This window comes from Pseudochaenichthys georgianus, chromosome 9 (genome assembly GCF_902827115.2).
Source record: "Pseudochaenichthys georgianus chromosome 9, fPseGeo1.2, whole genome shotgun sequence".
NCBI lineage: Eukaryota > Metazoa > Chordata > Actinopteri > Perciformes > Channichthyidae > Pseudochaenichthys > Pseudochaenichthys georgianus.
In genome coordinates this window covers 5,941,832-5,965,541 of record NC_047511.1, presented here as the reverse complement: position 1 = coordinate 5,965,541, position 23,710 = coordinate 5,941,832, and positions in this window count along the sequence as shown.

The following is a 23,710-nucleotide window of genomic DNA, read 5'->3' as shown; positions in this document are numbered from 1 at the left end:
TTTTGACTGACCACACAGTTTTGTTTTTATGAGCCTCTACCAATTGGTCGAGATGGCCTTTTATGGTAAAAGTGCATTTTCAACAATCATCATATACAGTACAGTATTTGTATGCATCAAACTCAAATAAAAACACAAACTCAAATACATTTTTTCTTTTATGGAACATGAGCAATATATACAACCAGATATATTCATAAAAGATAAAGATGGGGTAGGTCATTTTGGAGAAGCCAGCTGGAGTGCGCTAGAATTTGAAAATACACAGCCGGACAAAATCTGCCACTTCCTTACAGCCCCTCCTCCAACACACACGAACGCGCACATGACCAATGAGGGCACGAGATAGATGGAAGGCTGACAGGCAGGTAGGCCATCCAGTTACTTTAGCCGGGCCGGCTCAGATGATTGGTCGTGCTTTTTACAGTACCACGGCTTCCACAGATTACATTTCTTAATGGATTTTTTGTCAAAGCACTTAAGATATTCATTGCTATCGGGATGTTAAGAGCATTCCATGGAATATAACAAAAAGTGTATCTCGAGCCGGTTTCTGAAACTTACCTACCCCACCTTTAAGTGTTTTTCATAATACAAAAAATACTTGCTCATCTTACTGTATATTCTATAGCCTAACAGCAAATGTCTATATCCTGTGTTGGCCTAACTTGCTAATCTGTGTGCAACTTTGGGCTGAATGCCATGCATGAAAGGTGCTATATAAATGATTTTCACTCTTTCACTCTGAGACTCATAATGCAGGACTAGATGTAGTAATATTACCATGAATCAAGCCATTTATTTACCATATTTTATTGGAAAACATCTCAGAAACTCTGAAAAAGTCATATTGCTAGTTTTCCATAAAAGGCCAATTCGACGATTGGTTGAGCATATTTTCCAAAAAATAATTACACCCTTGTTAACACTTTTTTTGTGAATGAAGTTATCTAATTATGTTCAGTCAGTGCCCTGACACTAAAATATGTCAAAAACTACATCGTTACCTTACAAAAGTTGACCAAAAAGAGTGATTTCTTCAGCAGTGATTTTTAGCATGCCAACTTTCTCAGTGGAAGCTAGCTGAAGAGCATTCTGTTTGAACCACAGTGACATCTAGAGGTTGTTTTGTGCATAACATGTCAACCAAATAGTAGAGCTGGCTGAATCAGATGACATTACATTGCAATTTAGCTGACGCTTTTATCCAAAGTGACTTACAATAAGTGCATTCGACCAACAAGATACTTGAAAGAAAACAGAATCATATAAGTACAATCAGGTTTCATAGAGCCAAACATTTCAAGTGCTACTCAACTGGCTAAGCCAGTCCTTTATTAGCATATACATGTAAGTGCTTGTTAGTAATTGTATTGCTTGAAGTGGAGTTGAAAGAGATGAGTTTTCAGTCTGCGCCGGAAGGTGTGTGAGCTTTCTGCTGTCCTGATGTCAATGGGGAGCTCATTCCACCATTTGGAGCCAGGATAGCAAACCCACGTGTTTTTGCTGATGGGAACTTGGGTCCCCCTCGCAGCGAGGGTGCAGCGAGCCGTTTGGCTGATGCAGAGTGGAGTGCACGTGCTGGGGTGTACGGTTTAACCATGTCCTGGATGTAGAAAGGGCCAGATCCATTCGCAGCATGGTACGCAAGTACCATTGTCTTGAAGTGGATTCTAGCAGTTACTGGAAGCCAGTGAAGTCAGCGGAGGAGTGGCGTGTTGTGGGAAAATGTAGGAAGGTTGAAGACCAGACGAGCCACTGCATTCTGGATGAGCTGCAGAGGTCGGATGGCACATGCAGGTAGACCAGCCAGGAGGGAGTTGCAGTAATCTAGGCGTGAGATGACGAGAGCCTGGACCAGAACCTGCGTGGCTTTCTGGGTCAGCTGGGGACGTATCTTCCTGATGTTGTAAAGCATGTATCTGCAGCAGCGGGTTGTAGCAGCGATGTTTGCAGTGAAGGACAGGTTGTTATCTAGGGTCACACCCAGATTCCTTGCAGTCTGAGTCGGGGAAACAACAGAGGTGCCGATGTTGATTGTTAGGTCAAGAGTGGGACAATCTTTTCCCGGAAGGAAAAGCAGTTCAGTCTTGTCAAGGTTGAGCTTGAGGTGATGAGCAGACATCCACTGAGAGATGTCAGCTAGACAAGCAGAGATGCTTGCGACGACTTGGGTCTCTGAGCGGGGAGAGGACAGAATTAATTGGGTGTCGTCAGCGTAGCAGTGGTATGAAAAACCATGCGGGCTAATGACTGATCCGAGCGAGTTTGTGTACAGAGAGAAGAGGAGGGGGACCAAGAACAGAGCCCTGAGGGACCCCTGTAGTTAATTGACAAGGGTCGGACTCGGACCCTCTCCAAGTTACCCTGTAGGTGTGGTCTTCGAGGTATGAGGTGATGAGGGAAAGTGCAGAGCAAAGTAAAAGTAGTCATTGTGCAGATTGGTCCATTTCAGAATAATATGTATGATATGTTTTATAATGATTGATCATTAAAGTGTTATTACATTACATGTCATTTGTTAGATGCTTTATCCAAAGCGACTTACATACATTGAATACTGTGGACAATACCCACAGGAGCAATTTGGGTGTTGTGTCTTGCCAGGGACACAACAACATGCTGACTGCAGTGGGACTCAAACTTGCTATACCCTGATTCGAAGTCTATCATACTATCCACTGAGCCACAGCCTCAGTTATCAAAGCTGGTAAATGTGCAGCTAGTTTGAATGACTTTGTATACTGCAGGGTAGCTTGTGAATTCACTCCAGGTGGAACTAAAGTCTGATTCAACACTTGATTATATTTCACATCATTAATCCAGATCTGTAAAGTAACTAAAGGTTTTAAATAAAGATTGTGGATTGTACACCATTTACCTCTGAATTGTAGAGGAGTAGAAGTAGCAAAAATGGTACTTAAGCACAGTAGTAGAGTACATGTACTTAGTTACTTTACACACTGACTAATGGTCTCTATGAAGGTCTTTCATCAACCAGCAGTATTCTTTATGGCAGATGTTGCCTCTCTGCCTCCTGAGCAGTCCTACATGAGAACATGTCCTCTGCACTTATCTTGGCTCATTAGCATTTGTCACTAATGACTCACCGAGGCCCTCTCAGAAGACACATTCTGTTTGCTGGCAAGTGGAGTGGAAATTGCTGACGTACATGCCAATGTTTTTCAGCAGCTCTCATTACACTTAAAAATCATTAAATCATTAAATGAAAAAGGTAATGCATTATACTCCATGTGAATTAATGGGCTATCTTTATCTAAAATGTCTTTACACCAATGAGCACAACTTGGAGATATTCCCGCAATTATGGTCATTAACTGACTCAACACCTTGTCATGTAATGACATCTTTCAGCTGCAGAATTTTCCAGGGTCTCAGACATCGTTCTGTTGCAGCAATACCTGCAGGCTCTGTTTGTGTGTTTATTAATCCTCTGTGCAAAGTGTCTTGTTTTCCCTGGACCCAAACACTGTTTCCTTTTATTTTAGGGTATAATGACTACACCATATTTAGTTTGTACTGTACACAGATGGCCATTAGTACATTGACAGGCCCTTAAGGTCTGTGCAGATTCCTAATCCTCACTCCCACCCCACACATATGGGGTGAACAGCTACAGCTGACCTGATCCCTGACAACAGTGAGGGTCCTCAATTATTCCACACCAATGCTCCTGTGTCTGAATGGAAGATACTCCTAAAGATAAAGATAAAGCCTGGTACCAGTAGGGATAATGTGGAAGATACACTGAGATGATTTATTTTAGGTAAAAGTAGCAATGCTAAGCGTAAAAATACTCACAAATAACAGTCCTGCATTCAAAATTGTACTTAAGTAAAAGTACAAAAATATAAGCATCGAAATATAAATAAGTTCTCATCATGCAGAATGGCACAAATAAGCACCGATATAGTGTATATTATCGTGACATAATATTATTCATGTATGAATGTGTTCATAGCTTTAATGTGCACTTGGTAAGAGTGGGGTGCATTTGAAATGATCTTATACACACACTGGCTAGCTTAACCTGTATATGAAATATAATAGTGTGTAAGTAAATTCATATTTTGTGTTATAATCTAAACCTGCAAAGTAACTGGTAACTAAATCTGTCAAATAAATGAGTAAAAAGTACAACATTGGCCGACAAAATGTGGTGGGAGTAAAAATATAAAGTAGCATGATTGTGAAAATACTCAAGTAAAGTAGCAAGTACCCTCAATTTTTCACTTAAGCCCATATCCTGTCCTTTTTGTGTTCACTTCCTGTTTGCTGTTTTAGATCTGTTGTCCAGCTTTTGATGTAGATTTACTTATTTTCCTGCGCAGCTTTTTTTTTTTAATGTTCTCCTCTGATTTTTCCTCGCTGGGTTCCAGCCAGGATGTATAATAAAAAGAATGTACCATTGTGTTTTTGATTGAGTAACATACATTTTGTTGGCAAAAGCTGACTGAATCAATTCACCAGCCGTCTTTCTTAAGATGAATAGATTGCAGATATGTCCCAACACCACTCATTGTGACTGAAAGGAACATTTTAATATTCCCTTATTAGAAGTCAATGCTTTATTTGTATTATTTCTTGGTGGATGTAGCAGAATGTACTTAAATATGTCATCATGCTGTGAATACAAAATGTTTGGTGATGGATACGTAGAGGGAAACCCAGTTAAATCCACATCGACTCCTGTTCTGCTGACTTGGTAAGAAGTATTTTAAAACTCAGTATTGATGTGTTGATATATTTAAGCATGTTATCACTTGCAAAAACGGTACCATTCACATAGGAATCACAGTACCGTAGCAGGAACAGAAAGACTGAAAGTCGGTGTGCGTTTACCGACATCTGGTGGTCATTTGGACACAGTTATTGGAACCATTTTAACATATGCTTGGTGGGGATTTGTATAATATATGATATCGAATTGAAGGAAGGTTTAGAATCAGGTTGATAAAATAAGGGTTGCACACTGCCAATATTCCTGATATTGGAAACAACCCACATAACATCAGCTGACAGGCATGAACCCAACCTGTAACCGAACACATCCGTTATAACTAAACTGTAAGTTAGAAAGGCTGGATGTGTGGAGAGGGAAACTACCCTTATTTACATTGGTGTCTGATGATGTCCGAAAAATCATTAAGGTATTATAAATACATTAATTCATTTAAATACCATGAGTTATTTCCATTTCAAATTGAACATAACTATGTATAATTATATTTTGACTTTAATCAAGAAACAGAAAAGACTAAATGTTAAACGTGAATACAGTAGGATATTTAGGGAAATGGTCAATGCATTAAAGGACAAAGGCCCTTCATTGTTCCATTTGGATCTGGATCCGTCGATTCCTGGGTTTAAGTGTGATGGTAGACAGTGTGCACACAGCGGTGAAGGAGCCAACCAGCATTGGCCCAATTCAGAGAACTGAAATGTACTTTGGGTTAAAGAGTTCCCAGTAATCAGAAAACACATGTGGTATCCAGCGTCCTTGGCCCAGGGTGTTGAATTCAATTATAACCAACACATGACTGCATCGAGCGACTGCTTCATAACTTTCTTACATATTGAATGAAAAAGGAACTTTCGGTGAAGCTGTGGTGGTCTCACTGGTCCAAATACAGGACAGTATATACAACTGACATATATGACAAAACTGAAAATAAAAGATTGGATACTTAAACCAAGATGTCTTAGAACTAGTTTGACGACAAATGCTCAACTTTAAAGCCTTTAAATGATCATTTTTAAGTGGACAACAGAGTGAAAGCTTTGAAATGCTGCTAAGGAATTGTAATAGGTTACATTTCTGAATCTGAGAGTTCAGAAGGTCAACCTAATAATTTTCTGATCTACAGCGCTTCTCACTTGTTACTAGTAATAGTTCTCTCACATTTGAGCATGAATGCTTTGAACACAACCAGCCACAGATGTTTTCACCAACAGACTTTATTTAAAAACAGTTTTCTTTTAGTGCTTCAAAGTAAATCTATTGTAAACAACCTGCACTTCATCTGAACAATTCATAATTCAGCAATTTGACCTACTTCTAAGCACAAACACAAATAACAAGACAGAACACAAAATGTCAATGAAGTCCATCAGGACATGTCTCACATGTCCTGCTTGTGTTTCAGAGGGCTGCTTCACAGTGCTTTCTTTCCCCCGCTCATTGTGGTCTGGTGCTGGGCCTGCGGAACAGGAGGAGGTTGGGCCCCTCTTCAGTGGCTTTGATGATTCTCCAGGCATCGTGGTGCACAAGGCCTTCCAGAGAGCAGCCGTTGATGGACACCACTTCATCTCCGACCTGGATCACTCCGGACAGCTCTGCAGCGCCTCCTGGTGGAGAGGACAGCAAATCAAGGTAAAGATAGAGCGTCTGAGTCAGCTCGCTAAAGAAATAAATTAGCATGTTATATTCCGGTTCCCTCGTCTCAACATTTTTATATTTATGTTAGTTGTGTACAGCTGAGAGTCTCAGTGGTAATGAATCCCCTAAAATAATCATTTGACCAGTACCACACCATGACCCTGTTATATAATGTATTCACACAGATCATGCTTTCATTAATAGGACCACAGGCATGCTACAGTCCATTGTGAACAGGAACACACAGCTCTACACTCTTCAATAGTTTCAAGATGAATGATTAGCTTCAAGGTGAAACACTTCAGGCCAAAACATGTTTTTTCATGCACTGCTTAGTTTGGAGCGTTGGGGCTACTATGGTTCCATAACATGTCTTCTTTCAGACTAGTACTAAGAAAACTTCAGAAATACACATTAAGGCTTGTATTTAACTCATTTTGTGTCAATGTGTCCACAATTCACTTAAAGTGAATGCCTTATTTCCATATTTAAACATTTCAGAACACTTCTAATTATAGTTTTAAGGTCAGTAATGAACTGGGGAAGTTTCCTGGTGACATATTTTAGTTACAACGTTTACCCTATTCACCTGTAGTCTGTACAACATTTTCACAATCCATATCTTTAAAGGCATTTTCTCCAAAAGAGTTTTGACGACTCAGCAGAAATCCCGATAGCACTTACACAGCAAACTGTCCTGTTTCATCCCTATCTTTACTCTGAAGCCTGTTACTTCAAACATGGATAAAAGGAACACTTTGTTAAGGCTGACAACAGTATTCTATGATGTATGTACTGATCCAAAGAGACATCTGAATCCCCCCACTAACAGCCCTTGACTCCTATAGAGTGGTGAAGTCACGCCCATCTACTTCCGCCCCATGGGACCTTATTTCTGCAAAATGATGCATTGAAGTCAATGGAGAGAGAAAGATTATCTTTCGATCCCATTTGAATTGTGCCATGAATTACACATATGATGTTTGTCAATCTTAAAAAATCATTTCAAAAAAGTCACAGTTTGTCGTAAAACTGTTCAAATATAAGACGCAACTAGAAAGACTACAAATCCCAGACATTAACTAAAAAAGTTAATGTACATTAACTTGTAGTAAAAAAGGTCACCTTTAAAGATGCGTTTGACCAGCAGAGGCCTGTCTCCCTGACTGGAGGACTTCCCCCCCTCCAGACTGAAGCCCAGGCCAGTGGAGGTCTTGTGAAGCTCCACCGTTAAAGCCCCGCCTGGACCCACATCCACCACTGAGGAGTGTTCAACAAGCACATTACAAAAGACAAACATAAACAGTTGATTAGAAGTTCCTTGCTTTCCACTTGATGACAGCTGCCATGGAAACAGTGATAGACGCCTTGTTGTTGAGGGGTATCAAATACTTTCCCTTATTATAGCCAGGCTTGGGGAGTAACAGATTCCATGTAAAGAGATGACGTAATCAGGATACAAACAAAGAGGTATCTGTATTTGATACTGAATGATTTTTCTTTATGGCTTATATTTAGGTTACTTTCATTCTTCTTTATTTTAAAGTACATTTATACTTCTGATTAATGTATTAAGCTTAAACAGCATTTGTATTGTTACATACAAAAACATCTTATTCTTATTTATTTTCTCTTTTTTTACTGCATTGCACTAGATTTTGAGCTAATCCAAAAGTAACAGAAAGTAATCAGGTCATATGACTTTTATATTGTGACACTCAGATTAGCTTACCCACTACATCTGTTGACTTTCAACCAGTTATTTGAACGGATTACATTTTGAAAGTAACCCTGACTTCCATTGAAATGACAATGTACAGAGACCCGCCCTTGTTGGCCATGCTATGTTGACTGCAGGAATCAAACCCCCACGCCTCTAGTGGTACACACTGACTTAGCAATAATATTGAGTTGAACCTAATATTCCTTATTTAAACGTAATATTATTGCTTCCAACTAACCTAATACAGTTATGTGGACTCTGTTCATTTTAATTAAAGGCACATTTCAGTTTTTTCAGGATTGGATGAAGCCCTACCTGCTCCGGCCCCCCCGCTCCTCTTTCTGGTGGGCTGCTCCGGGGTGTCAGAGCTCAGCTCACCGTCCTCATCTCTCCAAATGACCACTAAGGCTTGCATGGACAGTCTGGCTTGATGAAGGCAGGACACAGTCTCTCCGTGGGTCTTACCCCCCAGACTAATGCCATTAATGGATAAAATGCTGTCCCCTCTCTGGATGGTGCCTTCGAGGCTCGCTGTGCCTTTAGTGAAGACCCGATGAACCTGCATACAAAGGTAAGTGTTATATAATCCCAGCTTCATCCCACAATGCACCTTGTTTACACTTCCTAATGATCTAACACCTGAGCCCTGTTTGTTAATCTGATCAACCAGTCACTCACCAGCCTCATGCCTGAATCAGCCCCGCGGTATCTCTTACACACAAGTCAGGACGAAACACTTATCTGAATGAAGTTCAACACGCACAGCAGAGACGTTGTTTTTAACGAAGCACCCCAATCATTATCTCTTAAGCCCCTGTCACACTGTCCCGAAATTGACACACGATAAAGGAAATGTTCAAATTCGGCTGTGATCGTAGCAACATCGGGCCGTTCGTGAGGGCATCTAAGCCATCGTATGACCGCCGGTGGAGTTTCTCAGGCTCCGGCAGCAACTTCGTGAGCGGCAACTTCGTTAGGCACTCGTGAGGGCATCTTCTCAAATCGTGTCATCTTGGTGTTATCATCGGTGCATTCGCCCTCACTCTGATCGGGGCGAATGCCCGATGGCACCGAGGATAACACGATGCCCTCACGATGGCCTTACGAAGGGCAACATGGACACACGAATTCAACACGAAAATGAACCTTCCCAAGGTCTTTCGGCAATTTTTTGACATGCCAAAGATTTTGCCACCGCTCACGAAGTTGCTGCCGGAGCCTGAGAAACTCCACCGGCGGTCATACAATGGCTTAAGATGCCCTCACGAACGGCCCGATGTTGCTACGATCACAGCCGAATTTGAACATTTCCTTTATCGTGTGTCCATCGGGTTGTTTTATTGCACAACAAAATCATGTAAACATATTATGTAAATAACCCAATTTGTGTTCTGTGAAACTAAAAAGGATATAATATATTATTTTGAAGGACAGTTGACAGGAAGTTGTTGTTGTTATGGAAACAACATGACGGAGAAAACGTAATATTTTCTACATATAAAGACGGATAAAGTAAAGAACAAAGTCTGAAGATATCAGTACAGTATCATAGTACTTTAACATAATTGTTTTTGGTACTTTCATTGCAGTTGTATGTCTTAAATGTAATGTAAATGTTGCCTTTGTGTGTGGTTCGGGGCCATCTTCGTGCGAAATTCACAATTTCATATTCGTGTGTCCATCGGGTGTCAATTTCGGGACAGTGTGACAGGGCCTTAATGCAAAACATAAACCATGAAACTCCAAAAGAAAACAACATTGTACACGACAGCAATAACCAGATCTGCACATCCTCTCTTTATCTCCAGTGTTCATTCCTGCCAACTGTATGAATGAACATCCAGCACAAGTCTTTACAACAGCATGAGAGCAAATACACAGTCACAACTTGACATCCTGTCCAGACATTCTTCAGCACGTGTGAAACAGGCAGCAGGGTTCCCTCTCAGGGAGGAACTTCCCAGCATCTCTCAGGGAGGAACTTCCCAGCACCTCTCAGGGAGGAACTTCCCAGCACCTCTCAGGGAGGAACTTCCCCAGAACAAATAATGGTGGTGGTGAAAAATACCTTCAACTGATGTATTGAAGTATTCAGCTTGATTAAGCCATCGGTGTTACTTATGTCATGTCAGAAAAGAGCTTCAGATTTTTGTAATCCCTAGAGAGGAAGAAAATCATCCAAAAAGGAACACTTTTTTTACTCGGGTCCCAGGAGGATATATACTATTTTACAATTTAATATTGTTATTACTGGCTGCTACCTTTTTGCACTAATTAAAACTTGAACCACACTGTTGTAAAATAGGACCGAGCAATATATACTTTTTACTACAGTTATTACTGGCTGCTACTTCATTACCTTTAAATGTTCGTTTTTTATAATGCTGCTACTTACTTTAACTACCTTGGAAGTGTCCTTATTTAATAATGTGTGCTTGACTCTTTTTTGATTTTGTCTCAATCAGCACTGTCCCCTTTGCTGTGGGGACACGACTTCTGTTTTCTGAAGAGCTGCTACTGTCGTCTGTTCAGAACCTCAGATACAGCTTGTGCATTAGTTCTGTACACACTGTCAGTAGCAATGACTTTGACCTACACATGTAAATATATCTAACAATCCCAAGACAAATATATATTAGTATTCTTTTTGTACCTCGTGTGAATCTGCACTGTTCTGTTTCTCCTTCTCACTCTGCTGCTGCTTTAACTCCGACTAACTACTTTGTACATTAAGATCATTAACACAGAATCAAAGTCAACTAATACAATATTAAATATGATCATAGCTAAAGTAGTGCAACATTGACGTGTTAAAAGCAATAATTATAATACAATAATTGAATATATATATGCTCAAATGGCCCATTCTGCAGAATGAGTACTCATTACACAAATACCTGATCTGAGTACTTCTTCCATCCCTGGTAATATACAGATAGATGTTGAACAGTGCGTTGCTCCTCACTGTACTCACTGTAATGGCCTTCTGCTCCAGGTCCACTCCACCAGCGATACTGAAGCCCAGCCCCGAGCCCTCCTCCTTACTCAGGACCACCAGGTGAGTGTTGTCATGGACCTGCAGAGCCAATCACACGGTGAGCACGACTCAACGATGTGGAACCTGTACGATGTTCCTGCATGTAAAGCCGACAGTGGTGTAAAGAAACTAAGTACGTGTACTTAAATACAATTTTGAGGTACGTGTACTATACTTGAGTATTTCAGTTTTTCGCTACTTTGTACTTCTACCCCACTATAAGTCAGAGGTAAATGGTGTACTTGTACTGCACTACATGTATTGAATACATTTAGTTACTTCACAGATCTGGATGACTGATGTGAAATATAATCAAGTGTTCAATCAGACTTTAGTTCCACCTGGAGTAAATCCACCAGCTACCCTGCAGTCTACAAAGCCATTCAGACTAGCTGCACCTTCACCAGCTTTGAGAACACTTTAAAACATATCATATATGTTATTCTGAAATGGACCAATCTGCACAACGACTACTTTGACTTGTGTTGCTCTCAGTGTTCTGAGATGCTAATGCTTTTGTACTTTTAATTGATTAACATTTTGAATGGCGACCAGATGTGTGTTTGCAGTACAGTGTTACCTGGGGGAGCCCCTCGGCCTCCTGCAGCAGGGCCGACACGTATGATCTGAGCGGAGGGGGGGGGCAGCAGGCTCTGCAGCTTACACCGACGCTCAGGAGACGAGGACAGCTCCTTTAAACTGCACACCAAACCGTATTCATATTTAAACAACACTTGCCTCTGACTTCAAACATGATTTTAGAAGACTTAGTAGTTCCCAGAGTCCGCAAAACCCGATCAGGAGACCGAGCGTTCAGCTCCCTCTGGCTGGAACCAACTTCCTGTTTTTATTAGGGAGGCAGAAAGCGTCCAAAATGTTTAGACTGTGTTGAAGACTTCCCCGTTTAATAAAGCAGAACAAATACATATTTGACACTGTCATCTATGTTTGCTAATCTGTGAAGCCCACTGAGACGAACGTGTTTTGTGACATTGTGCTAAATAAACAAACTTTGATTGGATTTGAGAAGAAGTCATGAAAATAAAAGGTGCTCGAAGGTTTTTCTTTGTCTCCATCCTCAAGACGCCCCAAAACCTCTTGAGTAGAAGCAGTAGAACAATCACATTTCTGCTTTCGACATTTCTTTATTCTTAAAATGCAAATGTTACCGCTGTGATTTCTTCCTGCCTGGCATTTTAACTCAAATAACGACCTTATGCTCGAGCTAGATTATAACAAAAACAAATGTTCCCTTATGTTTGGTCCTAATTCTCTTCCATTAATATCAGTAAAGTGATCTATGATAACATATATTACAAATAACTCACACTCAGAAAATAACACAATGTTGGATGTAACCTTATATTTTATATAACCGATGCTGTTGTTGTATATGTATTCATGTACAGCACCTTGTTCAACTCTGTTGTTTTTTAAATGTGCTGTAGAAATAAAGTTGGATTGGATTATAACAGAGAAAGAAGGTTTTCTTTTCAAAATGTATAGAATATGACGACAACTTTTCTCCTCAAATTTAAACATTTCATGATATGACATTATATTACAAAACCACAATATATAATACATAATAAATAAATACATTCTCAGATTCTTCCTCTCATAGCATTAAAGGTCTCCTATTATGCTATTTTTAGGCATATATTATGGGCCTCACATATAAAAATATATAAAAAAACTTGTCTATGTCTATGATGTGTTTCGCTCAAAATACCAAACAGATCATGCATTTGAGACATCCCTCATATCCCTCTATGTCAGCCCTGTTATGGCGCATTTCCACTCCAGCGCAGTTTAAGCGTGGTTGCGTTTCCACTAGGCGTAGTACCGGCTAGCAAACAGTGGGCAAACCTTTTGGCTCGGGGGCCACTATCAGTTTTAAAATTGGACAGATGGGCCGGGCCAGTAGCCGATCGGTGAAAACATATTTAGCTGCTCATTAAACACATGGAACTCATTGTCGACTTTTATTTTCTTTGTTCCACTCATCGTTACAGATGCAGGTTCAAAGGTGAATTATTGCGTCATCGTCGTGACTTAACCGTTACGTTCCTTCTTATGACCCATACAGCGTTTTACGTTGCTGATTTTCTCCACAACACCGCTCACAACAACATCAATAGAGGACTGCGTCGGGTAGTTTTTGATTATACGAAGCCAGATTAAATTAAATAACTACTTCTCCAACCTTATACCTTTCTCCAGAGTGCCGTGGTGCATTGTTTATTAATGTGGTTCAGCGGTAGTGATGGCAACATGAAGCTTTGAATGAAGCATCGAACCACTTGGACAATTGTGTCGGAAATAGGTTCATTTCTCGAAGCTTCAGTTACAGCGACCTCTCCTGGCGAAGTGCAAGGCTGCAGTGGGTTTGCCTTGAAAGATATTCGATGCACTCACACACTAAGACTGAATATCATGTTCTAGTTGCAATTAAAGATTGATAATTGTGTGTATTGGGTTATTGAGAAGAGACTAGAGAGTGCTGGACATCTTTTTGGGAGGAGAGGGCCTTTTAACAGTATTACGGTTGAAAAGCAATGATTAAAAGTATATCCATTCCGGGCTTTGAACCAGCTGCGCGAAGGACATCGCCGCATTCGGGCCGCCGGCTCTACCCACTGGGCTATCTATTCCTTGAAATATTGAACTGTTTTTATATTACTGATAATTGTCTTTTTGTTCACAGCTTCTCTACATTTCAAAGTGTTTCCCGAGCCAGAACGACCTATCTTTCTTCCTGGCTTGCTCTATAATGATACAATTCAAATGCAATACCAACAACAACTCAACAGCAACAACGCAAACTACAACAACAACCCACACATTGCGCATTGTTTAGAGCAGTCATAAAGTGTTGAAGCGCTCAAATTCGAAACTGTTTCAACCTGTCACCTGTCAGAATCGAGCCGAGGCAGTGCATTGAATCGTGTGATTGGACCGCGAACCAGTCAAGTGATTCATTCAGGAAATGAAGCAGTTGCTGCTTCGGACGTCACATGTCACGTGATTTGAAGCAAGCTTTGAAGCACTGCTTCTATGAAATAGGAAGTCCAGGGTTGAAGCTCCGTTCGAAACGTCAAACTGCCATCACTATTCAGCGGCATAACCGCCCGCTGCAGTGCTGCTCGTGCACCGGAGTTTAGTCTCCCCTACTGTTAACTCATGGCAGCGGGAGCTGTAAAGTATTCACTGTCCGACTGTCACACAAGCAGCTGATAAATATCCCCCGTCCCCATCAGTGAATGTGTTTCAGTCTGAAAGCCGTTTGGCATAACAACGCTGTTATGAAAGTTTCTCTGGCATTCTACAGGTGATGTTAGCATAGCAACCAAAGCTAATCAGACTATCTTGACTACTTGTTGCTATCATATTGTGGCATAAGCCGTTTTCTACACCCATATTTTACCGGCGTAGTTTTCGTTATGATTTTACTTGTGATGGCCACATGTAGCCCATGTATTGATTCCATCCGATAGCTGCAATAATACAAAACAACAGGAACACGTCTGCCTCTTCACAATGGTCAATAACAGTGAACGGATGGAGTAATGTCAAATAAACAGAATCGCACTAAGCCTGGTTCGTGTTGCCTGACTTTATATAAGTGTTTTTTTATAAGTGTGTGGTCGTGTTCTAGTCACTTTGCTCAGCGCTACTGCTTGTTACAACTTGTATTCGCCATGAACTGTTGATGCTCAGGTTAATATCGACCCCCTCCAATGTAAGCGTGACGTATTTGCTTCTTAGATCTTGCCGGGTTGTCGAGTGGGACCAGACTCCAGCAAAGGTAAATTGTGTCTAGAGTGCGCCATCTAGTGGGATCAACTGAAATGCCGGGTATTGCAGGAAATGCGGTCTTTACTATAATTTGGACAATTTTGTACCAATATTCGGCAGGCCGGATTAAAAAGCCCAACGGGCCTTAGTTTGCCCATGCCTGGGCTAGCGGGTACTATTTCACAGTTTTTCTGGCCCCATAAAATCGAGGTTCTTAGCGGGACAACAACCAGGCTGAGTCGGGCTGAGTATGCTAAACTAGAGAGAGAGAATCGCTGGCAAGGGGGCTACAACTACAACAAGATGAACATATTTGACCGTGATTTAATTGTAATACGTTTCAAAATGATGCCGAAGTAACAACATACTGATACCGGTTAGTAAAAACCATGAATTAATGCTTTGACAAGTCTGCAGACAGACGGCAGGCGAAAAATCTTTTAAAATGCGTGCTTTCTAAATGGAGCTTGGCTAAGCTAACGTTATATATGCTCCAACCGTCCACACTCACAACAACGGCCTATACAGACATAAATAAAGCAGCGACTGTATTCGCCATGACACAGGCAGTCTGTGGTTTGTACTTGTTTAACTTGTGTCTAGTTTCTGAACAGATATGAAGAGCTGTGAGCTCTGAGGGCTAACAGCTAACGGCTGATGTTGTTTTTCTGTGGTTCGCATTGAAGATGACGTCACGGCTCCGCCTACACTGCGTTACTATAGTTACTGCCCCAGCTACTAAACTGTCATGGAAACGCAGCATAAAGTGAGCCGGTGTCAGTACCAGGGCTGAAGTCAAATAGTCCATTTAGCTTAGGAACCTTCCTAAAGGAGTGAAATGACCCGGAAGTCCCTCAGTGGCAGCCATGATAAGTGCCGTTCGAATTCTCTAGAATGATGAGAATGAAAGGAAAGGAGGTTTCAAACTTCCTTTATAACCTCCTTTAGCTTAGGAACCACTGGACCTCCCTATCCGACAGGAGAAGAGAAAATGCTGCCCCACAATGCCTTGCAGCCGCAGCATTTGCCGTCACTCAACAGTCGGCCGTTCACGGAAACAACCGATTATGACCGAGAAATGATATCATGAAAGTTACGGTGCTTATTAAGCATTTTAAAACTTAGGTGGTAAGTTGCCAAAGTGCTTTGTTTTGAACGTTCATCAGTATTATAATCAAAAAGAGAAATATGAACGTTAGTTTTTACTGAAATTATCAAATAAAGTCAACATTTCACAGTCTTTACTGAGCTGTGTGGGGTTTGTTCAACTTTTAAAAGATGTTTGAATGGTGATATACACAGTGATAGATGTTAAGGACTAACGTAATAAATACATTTGTATTGATTTTAAGATCTTTAGTTCATCTTTAGTTCATACGTATTGGGATCATTGGTATTAATGTGGACCGGAGGGAGAGGGTGACGAGCATAAGTTTCACTTTCCTTTTTTATTTCAATTCCAACTTTGGTCCTGAAGAATATGTTTCTCTGTTGTCCACGTTCATAAAGCATCAGAGCACGGTGCAGAGTCTCTTGATGAATCCCTCGTTCTTATTATACATCCATGTTGTAGTCCGTTGTATAGAAAACTGTAGTTTCCATGGTTCCCCCACAGCAGCAGACCCAGCAGACCACACAATGAAGTCCGCTGGCGCATCATAAACACGTCAGATAGTGAAAGTGCATTCGGATTCTCTAAAGTACCGCAGTCTCTTCTCCTAAGTCCTTTTGAATTCTCCTATCCACTATCCCTTAACCCCGTGACGTTTCACTCAGAGGTCAAGGAATAGACGATAGGGTTAGAATTTAGGAGCTGATTTTTAAACTATCCGACTGCAGCCCAGATGTGTTCGGGTACCAGATATGTTCGGGTGTATTTCCGTCGCATGCGTCATGCGTCATATCCGTCTACTCACCTCCCTCTGCTCCCAGCGCTCTGCTGCCACACATCGGCCGTCTGCGGAACTGCAGCCGGAGGAACTCGGGACAGCTTGTTATGTGTGGGGTGCTCCCATGTACTTGTGCACATAAATAATGTTTCTAATTATTTACAATACAAAAATGTATATATTCTGCGTTACTTTAGACAACACTTTTATAAGGCCACTAGATTATATAATTACGAAATGTGTAGATAGAATACATATCTTTCAGGTTGTTATTTTGTCATTATGTTTCATGTTTTATTTACCTTTTAGTATTTTTATATAGTATCTGAACTTTGGAGAGGAGTTGGGAGACACACGACACATTAAATCACATCTACAGATCAAGACAAAGCGAATGGAATTACTCCCATACTTCTAGCGTGAACATGTTTGTGAAAACGTGTGCAAAGTCTCCGAAAATCCTAAAAATAAGCTCATATTTGAATTCCCCATAAAAAAACAAATCATTCAGTAAAAACAAGGCCCCACTGATCATCTACTCTATAAAACGATTCCAGGGATGTCTGGCTTGAGTTTCTACCACCAGGGAAAGTGGACAAAAGTGCCCGAGATCAGCCTCTTAATTTACCCAGGGCCTAGTGCTTGGCTTTGGGCATGAAAATTCAAGAAACTCCCCTGAGTATTTTATTAAATATCTGAACTTTGGAGAGGAGTTGGGGGACACACGACACATCAAATCACATCTACAGATCAAGACGAAGCAAATGGAAGTACTCCTAGCGTGTGAAAATGTTTGTGAAAAACGTGTGCAAAGTCTCTAAAAACGGAGCAGTGGCTGTGATGCTAGCTTTGCGGCTAGCGGTTAGTTGTTTGAAGTTGTTGCTATGGAAACAACATGACGGAGAAAAGTATAATCTTCAACATATAATAACGGACAAAGTAAATAATGAAGTGTCGGCTGTTTAAATGTTCGGAATTTGACCATCATGAGTTGCCGTAAAATATGACTGATGCGACGGAAATACACCCGAACACATCTGGTACCCCGAACACATCTGGTACCTACACCGGGCCTAACAAGGCCTAACTATACCGTACTAAGCCGAACGAGGCCCTGCAATGGAAATGCGCCATTAGAGAACTGCTGATTCTGGGTCAGTAGCTGTTGGCCCCGCCCACTTTTGAGCACAAGGAGGTTTCCTCTCTGCCTGCAGATTGTCAGCTAAATGCTGCCGTGATTAAACACCATATCATGTTCCAAACCACTTCAAGGATTATTTCTTAAACAGTATGGAGCTCAAATGCTTTTTCTCTTGCCGGTTTAGCACAAGGTGAGTTCCTTTTTTTATTTCCTGCTTTTTTACACATATTCTCTCCAGTACAGCGTTAGCTCTGAGTGTTAGCGATGCTTGCTAATGTAAAAAACCATATTACGTCCAAAACATGTCGCACATTGTTTCTGATAGCAACGTTTCTTTAAAGCATTCTGCTGCAGTGTCTGGACACAACCTCTGGGGGCACCACAGTCAACATTCATGTATACACTAATGGCTACAATGTGCTTTGTGTACAGTCCATGAATATAATGGCCTCCTCACCTGATGGACCAGCTGGGCTGTGTCTCTGTGCCTGCTCCAGGGGTCTCTTCATGGGATCCCGGATCAGTCCTGCTCCCCCCGGTCACCTCTGCTTCTGTCAGGGTTGCAGCAGGTGGAGAGCTCTCGGTTGCTATCGTAGGAATATTGGGATAGCTGCCAGGCTCAAGTGTATCTCCGTCTTCACCATGGCCTCTGGTAAAGTCCTCTGTGCTCAGTTTTTCCAGTTCGGGCATACTGAGAGCCCTGAGCTGCCGCACCCTGCTGCGGAAGAGCTTGCCGTGTTTCCTGCGCAGAACCTGAGGAGTGTGTGGAGCAGCCCTATCTTCAACTCGAGCCTCATGGCTGTCTTCTGACAGGGAGGCTGTGTTACGGCTCGAATATGGAAGCTCAATATTTATTAATGTAATATTAGATGGAGATTTACCAAGAAAAGGTGAGAAGGGTGTGGTAGGAATAAGATTCTCCACGTAAGGACTTAAACTCCTTTGCCGTGCCCGGCAGTCAATAGAATTAACCACGCCCATATAACCAGCAATCCTTTGGTTAAGAGAGGCTCTATATGCCAGAGCGTAGGACTGCATGTCAGTGCCTTTAGCCGCCGGCCTGTCAAAGTTAGCCAGGTTTTCAAAGGACTTTATCTTATGTCGGACAGAGAAGGGGTTGAAGTCTGCAGACATGGCAGCCTCTGTGGAGAGACTTCGCCTCTCTGGCGTCTTTGTGGACAGTCTGGATGACTTTAAGCTCTCACTCAACTCCCCTATAGCAGCGGGTTTTGATCCATTACATGTTTCTTTAGTAGCACAAAGTGAATTCAACACGGTGTCACTGACCATGCCGCTTGTTGTGTCTACTGTGGAGTTGGCAGGAGGAAGCATGGCTGCTGATCTGGCATCTCTGTGTCTTGGAGAGCGTTGAGAGTCTTCTGGGTTCACTGTTTCATGGTCTGCTACAACTGGTGCCGATGAACCAGATATAGGAGACAGTCGAACTTCAATGAACGTTCTCTGAGTGGCAGGAGGGGGTGCTTTGGAGCCTGAATGGAGGTCCTTCTCTTTCGCCAGCTCTTCAGAGTGCAGTGAGCTACCTGAAGACCCGGCTGTAACTTGCCCTCTGTCCATTACTTTGGGCAAGTCATGGCAGCTGTATGTATCAGACTGGGTATATGTCTTTAAAGAGCTGGATATGGATGTTGCTGGTTTTGATGAGTGGTTTAAGGGAGCTGGACTTTCACTCTTGGTAGTGTTTTGTAGAGGCTCCTCCTGTGGTTTGATTTTGCTCTTAATACTAAGGCCTTTCAATTTGGGAGCACTAGTGCTTGCTCTGATTTGAGTTTTAAAGTTACTACTGCACACGGGGGGGTCTGAACCATCAAAGCCTGTAAGCCCAGAGGTGTTCTTAAGTACAGACATAGCATGAGGGTATGTTTTACACTCAAACTGCTTTTCTTTGTTTGTCATTGATGCTGGCACAGTTTTATTTGATCTGCATGAACCTGAGCTCTCCAATTCAATTGAAGGTAAATGTGGTGTTTGTGTATTTAAATGTTTAAATAAAACTGAGGTCAGCAAGGCATCTGGATGCAAGTGTTCGACGGTTCCCTGAAGGACACTGTGGTTATCTGCTGGGGGGGGGCTGCTGTAAGTGCTGAGTGTCCCAGGACTGGATGCCACACCTGCTTGAACTTTGTCACAAGGTTCAGTGGCACTTCTGATATGGCACTCTGTAGGAGTGCTGTTGAACGGTTGGCATGGTGGCTGTGCAGAGGAGGCCCCTAACAGCTGAGAGAGCTGTGAGGACTGGCCTGAGTTGTCTTTGTCCGTCAGAGAGACATCAGCAGAGCCCTGCGGCGCATCAAGGGTCTGATCCAGGTTTGTATTTGGACAGCTGGCATGCTGAGAAGCTGAAGACCCCTTTGGTGACAGGCTTACATTACAGAGTCCATCAGAAGCAGGTTGCTGGGCATTGAATGAAAACAACTCCACTTCTTCCTCATCTGAGGAGGGCTCCAGAAGACTCCCACTACTGTCGGCCATCTTACTGACCATTACACTGTCGTCAGTGGTGGACGAATCACTGTCATCTCCTGTGGGGTACATACACTTAGAACCAGTCTCAGGCGGTTCCAGGTGAGATAGGTGGTTCTCATGTGTTGTCTCCACAGGAGGCATGGCACCGTGTCCACTTCCTGCTTCTAAGATGCAACAGTCCTGGGGGCTAGACTGTGTTGGGAGCTGCATGATGGCTTCCTGTGACAGGGTGACTGTCTGCGGGCCTGGACAGCAGGATACAGGCTCATCAGGTGATGTTATGTAGGGGGATGTGTTGTGTGTATCACTGCGGGGGCTCACTTCGGATAAAATGTCATCGATATTGGTGATGGTCAGGTCAGTTTGGGCTGTGTGGTTGGAATTCCCAGAATGTTCACTTAATGCTTGTCCTTCGTCAGATGTTCTCTGAACACATCTGGCTGAGTCCAGAGTCGGGCCTCCATCACTGCTCCCTGATGACATCATCAAACTGGAAAGGCGATCTACAGCTGGGACCCGAAGCAAAGTAAGGACTTAATGACAGTGAGGAAACGCTTTCGATGTTAAGGTTTTTCTGAAATGGTAAATGGATTGCGCATTTTTGGAAATGCACGCACGCACGCGCGCGCGCACACACACACACACACACACACACACACACACACACACACACACACACACACACACACACACACACACACACACACACACACACACACACACACACACACACACACACACACACACACACCATGTATACATCACTTCAGGGGACTTTACATTGACTTACATGCATTTCCTGGAGACTTATCCTAACCTTAACCATAACCAACACATGCCTAACCCTTACCCTTAACCTTACCCTTACCCTAATCCTAACCAAGTCTTCACCCTAAAATTAATGATTCCCCTTATGGGGACCTCCAATTTGTCCCCATAAGGGAAGCCAGTCCCCACACGTGACTATGTAAACAGATTTAGGTCTCCACAGGTATAGTAATGCTAGACCACACACACACACACACACACACACACACACACACACACACACACACACACACACACACACACACACACACACACACACACACACACACACACACACACACACACACACACACACACACACACACACACACACACACACACACACACACACACACACACACACACACACACACACACACACACACACACACACACACACACACACACACACACACACACACACACACACACACACACACACACACACACACACACACACACACACACACACACACACACACACACACACACACACACAGGCCCTGACCTCTATACAGATTCATATTTCTAAACCAGAGCAATAACAAACACAGTTCAACTTACAGTCGGGACATTTCTAGTGGGATGAAATCTTTGGCACAGCATGTTTCTCCTAGCTAGCGATGTATTCAAGCTAAGACGTATAGAACACAGTCACTACATACTATACTACATTGCATCAGAGGTGTTATATCACGTCAGCAAAGATCAAATGGTGCAGTTCATGTCTATGGTTAGGAGAGAGAAATGTATCCAATAATTAGGTCAGAACATTTAGAATACTAGAGACATTGCTGTGGATGTAGTTCTATCATGTTTTGAAAGATGCTTCCACTGAACAAACTGAGACGTTGGCTTTAATTCAATCTATGATGTCATCAGATTTCACATAACTGTATTAAGTTAGTTGAAAGCAATAATACTAAGTTGAAGCTAATACAGTTATGTGAAATCTGATGACATAATACATTTAATTAAAGTCAACGTTTTCAGTATTTCAGTGCAGGAGAGTGAAGGGAAAACATTTAGCAAAAATAGAGACTCAAAAAGTTTGTCAGAGGATTGATACATTTCTTTGATCAAATATTTGATTTCTATTAAATGAAATACAAGCCTTCAACAAGAATCCCTAACTTCTGTAATTAGTTGATGGATGTTGAAAATGTTTACAAAAATATTTGATTCTAAATCTGCACCCGAAGAGTCATGTGATACAACTCTCCACAGCAACGTCTATTCTAAGCTAAATTAAGATGCACACTACTTTACTATAACACTACAAATAGATAGCCTACAGGGAGTCCAACTAGAGGGTAGATATGGTACTGTTACCTAAAGGTACAATTGTGTATATGATAGTCACCATTGATAGAAAGCCGGGAGCTGGCAGGTTGCTTTGGGGGAGTAAGTGAGGGAGGGTTGATCCTAAATCTTAGGTTGGCATAAGAGGGAAAGAAATGGCGCTCTATTCAAAGCAAACTGAGCAGCATTCTGGTGCTAAAAGCTTGCAAAAACGAAGCGTCATACAAATATAATACATACAAATATACATCACATGCAGGTGCAGGGAAAACAACATTGATGAAAATAATATGATTTTCTCTGCACAGATGTATTTAAAGTGAAATCTATTGAGCTCATCCCCGTTTTAGGGTCCAGGAAAGGGTCAGCAGATTGTTAACGCTTCAGGTCTTGACATGCTCCCTTTCCTTTCACCAGGGGGAGGGGCGTGGCAGAGTCCTGGTGTGATTGACAGCAGCTAGCAGGTGGAGCAAACATGCTTGCCATGTTTCATACAAACACATGGATAGAAAGTGTGATGTTAGCATTGTTTTAAATCAGAACTGGGAGAATAACTAACTGTATTCTGACAAATCCATTTCAAACCAGGCGGTGCCTTGACACAATATGTCTTACATTGAAATGTCTGCATCTGGTTTCTGAGTCAAATGATTTAGAGTGTTGATGTAGCAGACCAACAATATTAAAATGCATGTCATCCATCCATTGGCTCACTCACTTATCCCTGAGCACAACACAATCTCCACTGAGGCCCCTGAGATTACCCGTACACTAGCAGACCACATGACGCTGCCTTGCATACTTTAGCCAGATGTCATAGACTTCCCCCACATCAGGAACGCTGCAACGTAAGAGGATCAGAATCAGTCCTTACCTGAAACCGGCCTCTTAATGTCCAAAGACAGGGTAACTGGAAGGTTGTGCATGAGCTCACAGAGTTCCTCGTAGGTGGAGGAGCGCACCAGCTGCTCTCCAAAGGAGACGATCTCATCTCCAGGACACAGCTTGCCTGTAGACTCCTGGATGTAGGATGAAAGAAAAGAGATTGAATGTATGTAAGAGTAGCCTTTAAATAGTTATTATTTCATTGTAATCAATTTATTTTAAAATCCAATCTCATGTCTGGGTG